Source organism: Cherax quadricarinatus, chromosome 83 (assembly GCF_038502225.1).
Source record: "Cherax quadricarinatus isolate ZL_2023a chromosome 83, ASM3850222v1, whole genome shotgun sequence".
Classification (NCBI taxonomy): Eukaryota; Metazoa; Arthropoda; class Malacostraca; order Decapoda; family Parastacidae; genus Cherax; species Cherax quadricarinatus.
In genome coordinates this window covers 14,671,782-14,687,520 of record NC_091374.1, presented here as the reverse complement: position 1 = coordinate 14,687,520, position 15,739 = coordinate 14,671,782, and the positions used below count along the sequence as shown (strand labels likewise).

General features: G+C 39.0%; 1 long non-coding RNA gene across 6 annotated transcripts in view; it reads left to right on the top strand.

Annotated features, from left to right (window-relative positions):
- Window positions 1-12,734, top strand: part of LOC138855162 (uncharacterized) — a 163,837-nt gene extending 151,103 nt beyond the window's left edge. For all 6 annotated transcript variants that reach the window (XR_011394346.1, XR_011394348.1, XR_011394345.1 and 3 more), the window contains 2 exons: window positions 241-454; window positions 10,234-12,734. This is a non-coding gene — a long non-coding RNA (uncharacterized lncRNA). The remainder of the gene's footprint in view (window positions 1-240; window positions 455-10,233) is intronic.
- The last annotated feature ends 3,005 nt before the right edge of the window (window positions 12,735-15,739 follow it).

Genomic DNA, 15,739 nt, shown 5'->3' with positions numbered 1-15,739 from the left:
TAATGTCTTGTTTCCACAGCAGGCTTTTTAAAATCTGATAAGAATTGAAAATAGTAGCCTGTTGTGCAGGCGAGATATCATGTTGTTAAACTTTCTTATTATATACTGCTTGTGTATCAGCTAGAACTGGCTGGTATTCTTGCATCATCTACTATCACAGTAGTATTCTTGTACAACTATAGTTTATGGCACAAATGAGTTAGAGGATTCTTGTGTAACATTTTTTATTTTGTCAAGCAGGTGTGGCAGCGGCCATCCTCTCCTGTATGGTGACCTGTTGATGTCATAGTGCCAACACTCAATGCTGTTAACCCCAACATTGTCCTCTTGGTACCAAGTGGAAGAAATAAAGTAAGGCAGGAAACAACAGTGTAGTGCCAGTGATGCAAATGGATGAGACCAAGCAGTGGCATAGGATTTGATCATTTTACTGTGGAACTACGTGATAACTACAGTAAGTACCTTTAATCATATACCCCTCAAAGAAGGTTCCCTGATGCTGGTGAAGGGCTTTTGATCTAGGGAATTGGATCTGTGCTCCAGTTCCCTGAATTAAGCCTGAATACCTTCCTCATCCCCCCTGACAGGTGCTGTATAATCCTACTGGTTTAGTGCTTCCCCCTTGATTAGAATAATATTAATTTAATCATATGAAACTGTATTGACATCATGCAAGTTTTGACTACTCTGCCATACATTAGGGTCCCGCTTTACGGCGTTTTGCTTTACGGCGTTTCGCTTTACTGCGTTCCGCTAATACGGTCATTTCAAATTATGACCAAAACTCACTATATGGCTCCCCCACCTCACTTTCTAATACGGTCACCGCACCCCACCCGGTTTACATTCTCTGTGAGATCCATAAGCACCAAGTCTCTCCATTATGTCTGGAAACTCCAAAATTTCAAGCGTTTTTAAAAGTTATTTCATATTTTATACATGTATATACTCTGATAATTATAGTATACCTGTACCTAAATAAACTTGCATACTGTGCTGGCGTGCAGGTACACATTAAAATTAGTATGTCTTTTGTCTCGAGACGTCATATTAGTAATGATAATAATCACCGAGTCTCATTAAATGTCATATATTACGTTAATATACACATTTTCATTAATCCATCTATGATATTTTTTCAAAATTATATAATAAACACGATGCATAACATATAAAGATGATAAATACACCCCACAGTAGAATAAGTAAACATAAATATGAGATGTGGTAGCCAGACGACTTGTACAAGTGACGCCATATTAGAAATGATGATGATAATAATAATCACCGAGGCTCATTAAATGTCGTATACGTATTACGTTAATATACACATTTTCGTTAATCCATCCATGATATTTTTTTCAAAATTATATAATAAACATGATACATAACATATAAAAATGATAAATACACTCCACAATAGAATAAATAAACATAAATATGAGGTGTCGTAGCCAGATAACTTGTACAAGTGATGGCAAGAATAACGTTTTCTCTAATCTAACATCAGAGAAAATGTGTTACTGGGGGTAACTGCAGAAAATTATTCCTTTTGTATGTATGTAAGTAAGTTTATTCAGGTATACACAAATACAGTTACACAGATTATCATACATAACAGCATATGTGTAGAGAACCTAGGATAACCCAAAAAAGTCAGACAAAGTGACTTATTTCCATTGCCTTCACTCAAAGCGTCATTTCTTCTAAAAATGGTGTTACATGAGAATGGGAGTGTTCTTTATTTATTCTACCGTATCAATGTAGAGACAACTTGTACACAATGTTACTTGTACACAAACCAGACGTGTACACTTTGTTTACATAACTCTGCGCCTGTCCTCTCTCATGTACTCATTCTCTCTCTCATTTATTCGTTTTATCTAATTTACTCACCCGACCCTACATTAAGACTACAAATAGTTTAAGGTAAGTAATGAGCGAACTGTATATGCATTTTATCGGTCTGGGATGCTTAAATATCATAGAATAGTATGTGTAGGTGGGGTGGCCTGGTATGGTAGCCCGGCTGACTACCATACATACCATACTTGATTTCTTACAATAAATACTAGTCTCACCCTAGATTAAGACTATAAATATTTTAAGGTAAGTAATGAGTGCATTATGTGTGTATTGTACTATTTTATTGTTTTTTGATGCCTAGTTCTATTGCGATCTTAATATATGTTAGTGTGAACTTGTTATCTAGTACAGTGGTCCCTCGATAATCGTAGTTCTCGAGAATCGTAAATTTCGGAAATCATAGGGATATTTTCGTATAAACATGGGCTCACTAGTCGTAGATTGACTCGCAAATAGTAGTTCGTCTGGGACAGGTACACACAGCCCAGAGCCGCCTTACACTCCTTTCCCAGCCAGTGTGCCATTGTTTATCAGTGAGTGTGGATGATCCCACGAGTTCATACGATATATTTCATATTATTCCATTCGTTTTAGTGTTTGCAACTGCTAAATAAGTCACTATGGCTCCAAGGAAAGCTTCTAGTGCCAGCCCTTTGGTAAAGAATGTGAGAAACACATATAATGGTGACGTGTACTTAGCTCTGTGAAGACCTGTTTGCGCGCTTTCTACGAATTGAAGCAAGATGCCCTCCATCGAGCAACTTTACCAACAGCTTAAAAAAGAATTGAGGATGGCAAAGATGGAGATTCGGCGACTGACCGAGGAAAACAAGAAGATTCATAGTAGTCCTCCTGTTTTGAGTCCTCAGGACAAGAAGGGAAACTGGTCAGTGGCTGGACAGCAGGGAGCGAAGTTGACGATTAAGAAGACGAATGGAAAGGTAGAAACGATGAAGAAGAAAGAGACTGCCGTGGAAACTGTTGTGGAAACATTTAATACATTCTCAGTGCTACCCGACGAATGCGAGTCGACTACTGGGAATGTCACGGCGAACGACATCAAGGAAGGTAAGAATATTGTTGTTGTTGAGGATAGCCAAGTTAGGTATATGGATAGGGCATTCTGCTTGAAGGACAGGAGTAGGAGACAGAGGGTTTGCTTTCCTGGGGCTGGGATGGAGGATATTGTTAGCCGTCTGGATGACATCATGAGAGGTAATGGGAGCAATCCTATTATCTGTCTCAGTGCTGGAGGCAACGATGTTGGCAGACGTAGGAGTGAAGACCTGATTAGCAGGTATAGGTCAGCAATAGAAATACGTAATTAGGAGGAAGGGTGGGAACCCTGTAATATGGTATTTTGCCAAGGAGAGGAGTTGGAAATGAATGGTTGTCCAGGGCAATTGGTGTCAATTGCTGGCTGGACAAATACTGTAAGGAAAATGCGGTAACATTCATTGACAACTGGGACCTCTTCTACAGCAGAAATGACATGTATGCCAGGGATGGGGTTCACTTATCTAGGTCTGGGGTGGGAGCACTGGCAACTGCAGTGGAGGGAGCTGTTAGGACTTTAAACTAGGAATAGTTAGTGGTATGGGTTTTGGCAGGAAAACAGTGAAGTCCCAGTGTAGTAATATTATGAGTTCTAGGGGAACTAATAAGCAGAACAAGGTAGATATTGAAAAGCCAGTGACACTGGGTGATAAGGACAGTAATAGGTTTAGTAGAAAAACAGAAATGAGCAGGAAGGGTAAAGAGAAAGGAGAGTCTTTCAATGTTTATTATGCTAATAGCCGTATTATTTTTTTATTATTATCACACTGGCCGATTCCCACCAAGGCAGGGTGGCCCGAAAAAGAAAAACTTTCACCATCATTCACTCCATCACTGTCTTGCCAGAAGGGTGCTTTACACTACAGTTTTTAAACTGCAACATTAACACCCCCTCCTTGATAAAGAATTCATTTGGATTGTCGACCCTTAGTCTGGGCAGTGGTTCGCTGAACACCAAGTCATATTGGGACTTTAGTATCTCGCTCATTTCTTGGCTATCGTCTGTGTATGTCCCATCCCACCTAAGTAGGGGCCCAATACTGGATGTTGTTTTTCCCTTAGATTTGGCATAAGAGAAGAAGTATTTTGGGTTTTATTCAGTTTCCTTTATGGCTTTTAATTCTTCCTGTGATTCTTGTCTCCTGTAAGATTCCTTCAGCTTAAGTGCTATATTTGCAATTTCATTGACTAGTGCCTCCCTTCGTATTTCAGATATATTGGCCACACTCAGCAGCTCTGTGACTCTTCGCCTTCGTCTGTATAGGGAATGTTTCTCTCTTTCTAGCTTACATTTTCTTTCTTTTTCTTAATGGAATGTATCTTCAGCAGATTTCAAGACCCACAGAATTCATATTTTCAAAGCAAATGTTCAGAGCCGTGTTGTTCAGGATATCTTCCCAGCTTGTTTCATTTAGGACATGGTTTACTTGATCCCATTGTATGTTTTTGTTATTGAAATTGAATTTCGTGATGAGACGTTCATGACTGCTCACATTTTGCTGGTCAGGAGCCCTGTGCATACATGTCTGTACCTCTATTATGTTGTGATCTGAATGTAATGTCTTTGATACAGTTATATTATGTATCAGATCGTTGTTGTTAGTGAAGATGAGGTACGGCATATTTTCTAGTCTTGTAGGCAGTACTGTTTGCTGGTTTAAGGTGAATTTGGTGCAGAAATTTAATAGTTTGTGTGTGAATTTTCATCTGAGCTGCCTCCCAGGGCAATCTCTGCTAAAACATTGTTTGCTATACTCCTCCATTTTAGGTGTCTCAAGTTGAAAGGGGCAGGAGTGGGGAGATTTTCCAGACAGTGGTCAATTTTCATAAGCTGCTCCTGGAATTGCTGGGAAGCTGCATCTGGAGGCTTGTATACCACCACAATGACAAGGTTTTGGTTTTCAATCTTTACTGCCAAAATTTCAACTACATCATTTGAGGTGTTAAGTAGTTCTGTGCAAATGAGCGACTCTGTTTAATACAGACCAACCCCCTTCCCCCTTGTTGCCTGTTTAGTCTGTAGCATCAGAATAGGTTATAACCTAGGATCCATATTTCGTTGTCATAATGATCCTTTATGTGGGTCTCTGTGAATGCTGCAAACATTGCATTTAACTCCGTGAGCAGTCCCTTGATGTAAGGAATTTTGTTGTTTTTTTGACGGCTTTAGATCCTATGTTTGCAAAGACAAATGTTGTTGTATTGGTGGAATTTAGGGGGATTTTATTTTCTGGCTCTAATTATCTGTTCTGGAGTAGAGGCCAATGTCCATGCCTCTGCTCCAGAAGTGTTTTCAGTTGCTGTAGGATTGTCATTTCTTGCCAGTCTTTTTTTCCTCCTGGCCCTAAAAAACCTGTCCCTGGAGAGGTTGTGGCTCCCCTCTTTTGTTCCCATAATCTGGCTGGTCTGTGTCTTCTGGTCCCCTTTAGGTGATGTGCCTGGCAGTATGCATTGTAGCATTTTCTTTCATAGATTGATGAGTGACACATTTCTGGGTGAAATAAGTTACAGGAGGGGAAGTTGCACACTCCTGTTGTCATGTGGGTGCAGCATTTTTTTGGGATCAATGGTGCATGTCCCACCTGTTTTACCAGATATACCATGCCTGCAGATACCCAAGGCATGGTATTTACATAAATTGTAATTCTGTTTGTTAGGATTTATTGTAGCTGCATTTGCTGCTGGTGCATTTATTTTTCCTGTTTCCTCCCTATCTTTCACCCCTGTATGGACATCAGTGCTTCCACCAAGTTTTGCTGAGGCATCACCCCCTTTTGCTCCATATCCAGCAGTATCTCTATTTTGAATGTCTGTGGACTGAATAATGTTGTCTTCACTGTCCTCCAGGACAACACTAGCACCCTCAGGAGCACTGTCCAAGACAGCCCTGTCCCTTCCACCCATCGTATTTTCCCAGCTGACATGTCTTTCTTTTATTGGTGTTTTTGTCTTTTAATATAGATGCAATTTTCTCATACAGCTGTATCTCGTTTGGGCAGACCCAGAAACATCTCTCTGAGTTTGTAAAGTGTGGTCACTGGTTTAAAATCCCTGCATATTCCATGAGACCATTGACCACAGAGATTGCAAGCAATCCAGGCCTGTTTTCTCCCTTACCCTTTCTGCAGACTACACAGATCTTCATGGTGGTGGTCATCTTAAAATACTTGGCAACTCTCCTAGGTAGCTAGTCTATAATTCCTCAAAGTATTTAATTTTTTGTAACAGTTCTTCTGATTTGGCTTTATTTCCAGTGAAACCATTTGAATCCACCCAAATCCAGTTAGTGGATCACTGTATATTTTTACTAATAATCACCTTAACAGTAGATTTGTCTATCTGTATTGCATCTATTTAAACCATAACACGGGCGGGGGTAGAACCCGCAATCAGAGTGTCTCATAGGGAGTGATTTTTGTGTGTAAATTTGGTACTAATCCCTCTAGGATTTTCCAAGTGTATATTATCGTGTATCTTTCACCTGCACTCCAGGGAATACAAGACAAGGGACTATAACCATTCCCAGTAATTTAGGTGCTTTATCGTACTTGTGTTCTATGAAGGTTCTCTGTACATTCTCCAGGTCAGCAGTATCACCTGCCTTGAAAGGGGCCGTTAGTGTACAGCAATATTCCAGCCTAGAAGGAACAAGCGATTTGAAGAGAATCATCATGGGCTTGGCATTCCTAGTTTTGAAGGTTCTCATTATCCATCCTATCATTTTTCTAGATGTGGTAGATAGTGTTGTGATCTTTGAAAATGAGATCCTCTGACATTAACACTCCCAGGTCCTTCACAATAGTTTTTCACTCCATTGTGTGGTTGGAATTTGTTTTATACTCTGATATAGTTTTAATTTCCTCTAGTTTTTCATATTGGGGTAATTGAAATTTCTCTTCATTGAAGTTCATGTTTCCTTAGCCCATTTAAAGATTTGGATGATGTCTACTTAGTCTTGTAGTGTCTTCAGTGGAGGTCACTGTCATGCAAATTTGGGTGTTATTCGCAAAAAAAGACACAATGCTGTGGCTTAAATTTCTGTTTGTCAGATATGAGGAACAGGATGGGGGCAAGTACTGTGCCTTGTGGAACAGAGTTTTTCACTGTAACTGCCTCAGACTTTACTCTGTTACCCTTTGTGTTCTATTACAAAGTTATAAATCCATCTACCAGCTTTTCCTGTTATTCCTTTATCATGCATTTTGTGCTCTATTACACCATGGTCGCACTTGTCGAAGGCTTTTGCAAAGTCTTTGTATACTACATCTGCATTTTGTTTGTCCTCTAGAGCATCCAAGACTTTCATAGTGGTTCAGTAGTTGGGACAAGCAGGAGTGGCCTGCTCTAAACCCACATTGCCCTGGATTGTGTAACTGATAGGTATCTAGATGGGTGGCAATCTTGCTTCTTAGAATAGAGTGTACCCTCAGCTAATGATGGCATTGTCTAATGGCTCTTTGGCATCAAAATGTTGGCTCTAACAATGCCAAAAAACTTGTCTAAAGGCTTTCATCCTGAGCAGGCCCAGCCACTCCAGTACTCCGTGTATAGCCAGTGTCCCATTGCTTACAAGCCGTTGTGCTCGATTCCATGTGTACATGTGATATATTTTGTGTTCTTCCATTGTTTTTAGTGCTTGTAACTGCTAAATAAGCCTCCATGGGCCCAGAGAGTTTATAGTGCCAGCCCTGTGATAAAGAAGGAAAGAAATGAAATAAAATTCAAGAAAAAACTCGTAGCAAAGTACCAAAGTGGAGGAGGAAGAGAGAGGGGACAATGTGCCTTCTGCAGTGATTCAGTGATTCTACAATATGTACGATACTAAAGCAGCAGGTCAAGTAAGCTAAGCGAGTAAGCGATAGAAAAATGACACAAAAGTAACTCTCCAGTGTTGTTGGATGTGTGTATATCCGCTGAACATACGCCGGCCTGATATCTTCCACTAAAAAACCCCGATGGAAATATGCAAGTCACTGACTTTTTTGGGTTATCCTAGGTACTTGACACACATGCTGCTGTGTGATAATCTATGTAACTGTATTTGCGTATACCTGAATAAACTTACTTATAAATTAAAATGTAAATATTTCTTATTTATAAATTACATACATTGAGTGTGATAGTGTTGGTGCCAGAAACCTCCACCTCCAATACAGCTTCTCTCAGTGGCAGCCCTTAAACCCAACAATAACACACCATTTACTACTCTCATATTTTATTCATTCTAGAGTATATATCATGTTTCTATGTTATTAATATTGTTTATAATGTCATATTAGATGAATTTTGATAGATAAATAAGCCATAGAGATGATATTAGCATCATATTGAAGCATAATAAACTTGCCTTCTTGCCTCCTACGTGTCTATCATACACCAAGTCAAGTCAATAAAGATAAGTCAGTACAGATAAGTGTGATGTTAAATGTTTATTTATCCATTTTATTAGTGCTTTATATTTGTCATTGTTTTCTCTGTATATTTATATTTAATCTTTAAAAAAAAAATAATTTTTGTTAATACTTTTGGCTGTCTGAAATGGATTAATTGGATTTTCGTAATTTCTTATGGGGAAAATTAATTCGACTAAAGGCTAGCTCTCTGGAACAGATTAAAGCTGTTGGTTGAGGGTCCACTGTGCTTACCTATGCCCATCATCCACTTATACACTTAAATTATATCTCCCCCTCATTCTACGTCTCTTCAGAGAGTGAAGATTTAAGGCTTTAAGTCTGTCTTCATACGAGAGATTCCTTACACAATAAATCATTTTAGTCATTCTTTGTATGTTCTCCAGTGAGTCTATATCCAACCTGTATTAAGGAGACCAAAACTGAGCAGCATAATATAAATGAGGCCTCAGTAGCGATGTATAGAGCTGTAAAATAACTTTTGGACTTCTGTCATTTATACTTCTCGAGATAAATCTTAGTAATCTGTTAGCCTTGTTGCACACCCTTAGGCACTGCTGTCTTGGCTTCAGATTTCTGCTTACCATGACTACCAAGTCTTTTTCACATTCTGTATGATCAAGTTGTATTTCACCTAGTTTGTAGCTTTGAGCATACAAAAACATACAAAACAATGTGTTCGAATTCATTTCGAATGTAAGAAACTGAAAACATTTGTATGCATGAACAGAAAAGTACAAAATAAGCTAAGCTGTAAACAGTGTAAATTCAAATTACACAAATTCAAAAAATAGAAAAGGAAACTCTAGGAAATTTCAACGAAATAATATAAATAAAACAAAAATAAGGATTCGGACACAATTACAGCCCACTAGTGCTTAGTTGGGGATCATCTTCGCGTTCTTCCTCTGAAGGGGTAGGGGAGCACTCTTGATAAACATACTGAGATTTGTTTGAATTTCCCTTTTTTTCTTTTCGTCGTAAATTTCTCGGTATGGATACATTGTGTCCTATACCATTCTCTCAATCTTGACAAACCGGTGAAATTTACTGTCCAGGTACATATATACCGTGCAGTACAGTTGATACAGTATGATGCTGCTGCTAAGACAGGGTAACTCAAAGTGATGCTGCCTCAGTGATTTGAGAGCTCCCCTGCAAGTAGCAGTTGACTGTCGTTCGGCGGTATGCATCGGCTCGCCCAGCCCTGCTTCCAGACGTACAGTCATAAGTACAAGTGGTCATAAGTCAGATGGTACTCGTACATACTACATTGCTCCTTTCGTATGATTAAACGGCGGGTGGAAACATTTCGATACGTTTCCTTACACCTGTTGTCCTGTTCACCTAGCAGCAAATAGGTACCTGGGTGTTAGTCGACTGGTGTGGGTCGCATCCTGGGGGACAAGATTAAGGACCCCAATGGAAATAAGTTAAACAGTCCTTGATGACGCACTGACTTTCTTGGGTTATCCTGGGTGGCTAACCCTCCGGGGTTAAAAATCCGAACGAAATCTTATCTGACAAGTTGATGAATAAGACAGTGCTTAGGAGGGCACTTGAGTAGCACAGAGGTAAAGGTTTAGTGTTAAGTCATCTGACAACCATGTCTGATAGTGGGCAGGGTGAAGCATGTTTATCATGTGCTAGTGTGGCGGGAATATTGTAACTTCCTGTTGTGTGATCATTATTGTTAGAGCATTCAGAGAGGCTTTCAAACATTGGCAACTATTGAGATCTGGCTCTTAGACCATCTGTGCATTGGTATAACTCGTCAGGTATCCCTCATTGTTCTTGAGGATTACACGTGCATTACATAGGTCATCCTTATTGCATAAATACATATTTGTGTTACTTTATCATAGTGGAGAAACCTCTATTTCTCATATCTCTTTTTCAGTGACCACACAGGACTGATTGGGCACCAATGGTGGAAACTGGATAGTAAACATTCAGCTACTTCTTAGAGTTCTTGATGGCTGTGGAAGCCACAGTAGCCAACTAGATGTTATTGTGAACTAGTGCATGTGTCATATTGCTGGCTACACTACCCTGAGGGACAACCATGTGCTTCTTGATGGTTTGCTTCCCAAGGAATCTTGAGGACTTTATCCTTCCTATACAGATGTGTGTACAGCCTCTCCTTGCTTAATGATGGAGTTCTGTTCCAAGACCATGTTGGTAAATGAATTTGTGCTAAGTGAGGAGCATACTATGGTGGTAGGTTTGTGTCAACCATCTTTGATATTGTTTTAATGTCACCTTTGCACCATTTATAACATTTCTGGTATATTTTTAAATGCTTATACAGTAGTGTACTGTATATTGTAATAAACAGAATAGAGGAAATCAGCTCTAATATTTAGGTATGCATACTGGTCAGAGAGCCCGTCATAAGTCCGAGTCATTGGCAAACGAGTACGTCGCTAAGTGAGGAGAAGCTATATTATATCTACTTTTTTGTATGTTTATATTTGTATCTCTATTTATACCTAGTAATCATTAATATAATAGACAAATAGGGAGTGGGTGGCTGGTAAAGGAGATTGTAGTGGATAGAGAAGCGAGTGTTTTGCTGTGATTGTAATATTGGACATTTCTATAGCCAAACAACTGAATCAATTGACCCTGCAGATTTTTGTCCATATTTCCAAACTCCATCATGCAGAGGTCCATTACATGTAAGGTTTACCCCTCCCCCCACACATTTGTTTCCCCTTGTTTTATTTTAACTGCCAAGTTCATTAGTTCCCTGGGCTTTTTCATTCTTTTAAAACTTTTCCTTAGTCTCATCAAAATTTGTAGATAAAGCCTTGCCTATTCTGTAATTCTCTATTTTACACTCATCTCTTTTAATCTTTCTTGCCATGTACTTACCCTCTGTATATCTCTACATTGGTAAACACACTCATAACTCTCTCCATTTTCCCACTACATTCCATCACTCATTTTCTCCACCTGCTCCAACCCTCTATACCTATAAATTTCTGCACACTAGCACTGAATTCTGAAATTACTCCCTCTTCAACCTCATCAAGTATACTCTTTTTTCCTAATAGTTGCCTATGATGTATTCATCAACCCTCTAAAAACATGCACCACCTTTTATCTTCTAAAGCCAGCGCTGTATAGCCCTTGTGGCTTAGCGCTTCTTTTTGATTATATCTTCTAAAGCAGTCTAGTAAACTGTTATGCTCTATATCATGTATCGTTGACTACTTTTCTTGTTTTTAAAAGTTTTGCCTATTAAATCTTCATAATTCAGAGACTTCCATTATCATTTACCTTTGGCACTCCAGACTTTCCTACTATGACATCTAAAAAAAGTGTCTTGAACCTTATCCTTTAGGTCCATGATTGCACTTTGTTCAAAACTGTAAACATTCACTTCTCCCATAATCTGTACATACAATTTAATCTACATAATGCTACTTTAGTTCTCTTGGATATGCCCAGTTTAACCCCACCCCCCTTTAGCCTTGTTTCATTTTGCTATATCAAGCTTCTTTTTCATATCAAAAATAAATTCTCATTTATACTACACCCACACATTCAGGCAACCCAATTTTAAACTTTTTTTTTTTTTTTTTTTTAATATGAAGGGGGCTATTAGCCCCCTTGCTCATGGTATTTTAGTGGATTTTTATGACTGCTTATGGAGGAGGAATTCTCGCCCACTTCCCATTAGAACTGGAAGGCCATGAAGTATGAAAATTGAACTCGGTATTCTGTGTATATAGTAGCAGTAAGGTGTAATTCTCATCTAGGGTGTTCACAAGACGGGAACGGTTACAATTAAAACAGTTGGGTATATAAATTATTCATATGAAACTAGCCAGTGTTGAGGTAAATAATACAGTACAGATATGATAGCAATTGTTTCAAAAAAATTTTAAGCAGACTTCAGCAGATGGCTATATGAAAGAGAAAGTTAGAGGCAGAAGTGATGTTTGATAACTAATGTGATCCATGCCCAATTTTTGTATACTGTACATTATTAACATTTTGTATTTAAATCTTTGTAGTTTTGTGGGTTATTGGCCTGTGATACTCCAATACTGAAACTATGTATAGTGCCAAAACAAAAGCATTCACATTGCTAAACTCACAACTAGTATTTAGTCACTTAGCCATAATACCAACTTATCTCATAATTTTGTAACATTTTAAACCTAAGATTTAATACAAGTCTGCCCGAAATGCCTAGCCATGCTAGGTGTTCTAGTGGTACACTCTAATTATTATTCTACATGTAAACCACACCACAACCAAATTCTGTAAACTCAGCATTGTAATACTTATAGAGAATAGTTTGAATTGAATTGTGTTAAAAGGTATGTAGTATTCATTAAGAAATTATACTGTATAAAAAAAAACGTAAAATACATATAACCACTAAAGGATGTGGATTAAATTTGACCAAGCATGGGGGCGGGGGGGTGATTTGTGTGCCAATTGAGGGAGGTTCCTTGATGCCAGAGGCTGTTGATCAAGGGGCTTGAATCTGATTGTCCCATTTCTGGAGGTGCTATATGACTGCTCTGGGTTCAGCACCTGGGAATGTAAAATTGGCTTGTAGTATTACTTTCTGTATCATTCAAAATGCAATTTCACTCCCATTTTCTATGATTCAGCCAAAAATTTTCCCATTCTCTAGCCAGAAAGTCTATGGGAATTTCACTCCAACTTTCAAGAATCCCATTTTCTATGATTCAGCCCAAATTTTTCCTATTTTCTATGATTCAGCCCAATTTTCCCATTTTCTATGATTCAGCTCAAATTTTTCCCATTCTCTAGCCAGAAAGTCTATGGGAATTTCACTCCCACTTTCAAGAATACCATTTTCTATGATTCAGCCCAAATTTTTCCCATTCTCTAGCCAGAAAGTCTATGGGAATTTCACTCCCACTTTCAAGAATCCCATTTTCTATGATTCAGCCCAAATTTTTCCCATTCTCTAGCCAGAAAGTCTATGGGAATTTCACTCCCACTTTCAAGAATCCCATTTTCTATGATTCAGCCCAATTTTCCCATTTTCTATGATTCAGTTCAAATTTTTCCCATTCTCTATCCAGAAAGTCTATGGGAATTTCACTCCCACTTTCAAGAATCCCATTTTCTATGATTCAGCCCAAATTTTTCCCATTCTCTAGCCAGAAAGTCTATGGGAATTTCACTCCCACTTTCAAGAATACCATTTTCTATGATTCAGCCCAAATTTTTCCCATTTTCTATGATTCAGCCCAATTTTCCCATTCTCTAGCCAGAAAGTCTATGGGAATTTCACTCCCACTTTCAAGAATACCATTTTCTATGATTCAGCCCAAATTTTTCCCATTCTCTAGCCAGAAAGTCTATGGGAATTTCACTCCCACTTTCAAGAATCCCATTTTCTATGATTCAGCTCAAATTTTTCCCATTCTCTAGCCAGAAAGTCTATGGGAATTTCACTCCCACTTTCAAGAATCCCATTTTCTATGATTCAGCCCAATTTTCCCATTCTCTAGCCAGAAAGTCTATGGGAATTTCACTCCCACTTTCAAGAATACCATTTTCTATGATTCAGCCCAATTTTCCCATTTTCTATGATTCAGCCCAAATTTTTCCCATTCTCTAGCCAGAAAGTCTATGGGAATTTCACTCCCACTTTCAAGAATACCATTTTCTATGATTCAGCCCAAATTTTTCCCATTCTCTAGCCAGAAAGTCTATGGGAATTTCACTCCCACTTTCAAGAATCCCATTTTCTATGATTCAGCCCAATTTTTTTCCCATTCTCTAGCCAGAAAGTCTATGGGAATTTCACTCCCACTTTCAAGAATCCCATTTTCTATGATTCAGCTCAAATTTTTCCCATTCTCTAGCCAGAAAGTCTATGGGAATTTCACTCCCACTTTCAAGAATACCATTTTCTATGATTCAGCCCAAATTTTTCTCATTCTCTAGCCAGAAAGTCTATGGGAATCTCACTCCCACTTTCAAGAATACCATTTTCTATGATTCAGCCCAAATTTTTCCCATTCTCTAGCCAGAAAGTCTATGGGAATTTCACTCCCACTTTCAAGAATCCCATTTTCTATGATTCAGCATGTTCACAATGTCTAGGAATTTAACTCATTTTCAAAAACCTGGTTTTCTATGGAGGGAAATTGCTTATGCTGGCTATCAGCATAGTAACATGCATGTTGATATCTTTCACAATCACAACTGAGCACTAAACCATAAGGGCCATACAGCACATCACCTCCTACAATTGTGTACAGCTGCAGTGAAAGCAATTAACATTACAATAGAAAATCTTACAATCCCATTTATTGCAGCTTTTCATAACTAGAAAATTACAATGAAAATTTAGTACTTACACAAAGCTAAGCAGTAAAACCCAGAAGGGTCAGAGTATGCACTCGAAATATCGTTAAATGAACTTTTCTACTTTAAATGTACTTCTAAACAGAGAACTACCTCTTTACAAAATTTATACTCGCACCAGAACATTCGACCTATATGTACACTAACCTAGATTACAATCAAAACTAAGCACTAAACCTATAATTTCTAAACCTGTAGAAATTATACAGCCTGTGTGGGGGGCGGGGGGCATTCAGGATTAATTCTGGAAATTGGTGCAAAGGTACTATACTATGAAAGCATCAGAGACCTGCAAGGGTTAGGAGTATGCAAAAGACAGTCTATAAAAGGAAAACATCAAGGCAGGTGAAATTGCTGACCTAGAAAATGTAGAGAACCTTCACGGCGCGCATAACGGAGATAAAAAAAAAAACCCACCTCAATTACTGGGAGCGCTTGAGGTTCCTGAACCTGTATTCCCTGTAACGCAGGCAGGATACATTATATACACCTGGAAAATCCTAGGACCTAGAGGGACTAGTACCGAACCTGCACACGAAAATCACTCCCTACGAAAGCAAAAGACTTGGCAGACGATGCAGCATCCCCCCAATGAAAAGCAGGGGTGTCGCTAGCACATTAAGAGACCATACAATAAGTGTCAGGGGCCCGAGACTTCAACTGCCTCCCAGCATACACAAGGGGGATTACCAACAGACCCCTGGCAGTCTTCAAACTGGCACTGGACAAGCACCTATAGTCGGTACCTGACCAGCTGGGCTGTGGCTCGTACGTTGGTTTGCGTGCAGCCAGCAGTAACAGCCTGGTTGATCAGGCTCTGATCCACCAGGTGGCCTGGTCACAGACCAGGCGGCATTGACCCCCAGAACTCTCTCCAGGTAATGATGTTGCTGACAGCCAAAAGGGAAATTGGTGTCAAAAGTGGGGGCTGTCAGCGAGGTCAGATAAATTGTTAAGAGTGGCAAGGACATCAGAGGTAAATTCTGCATGTCCGCTAGTAGACAGGACAGCCTATTAATAGATGGCGAACCGACAAT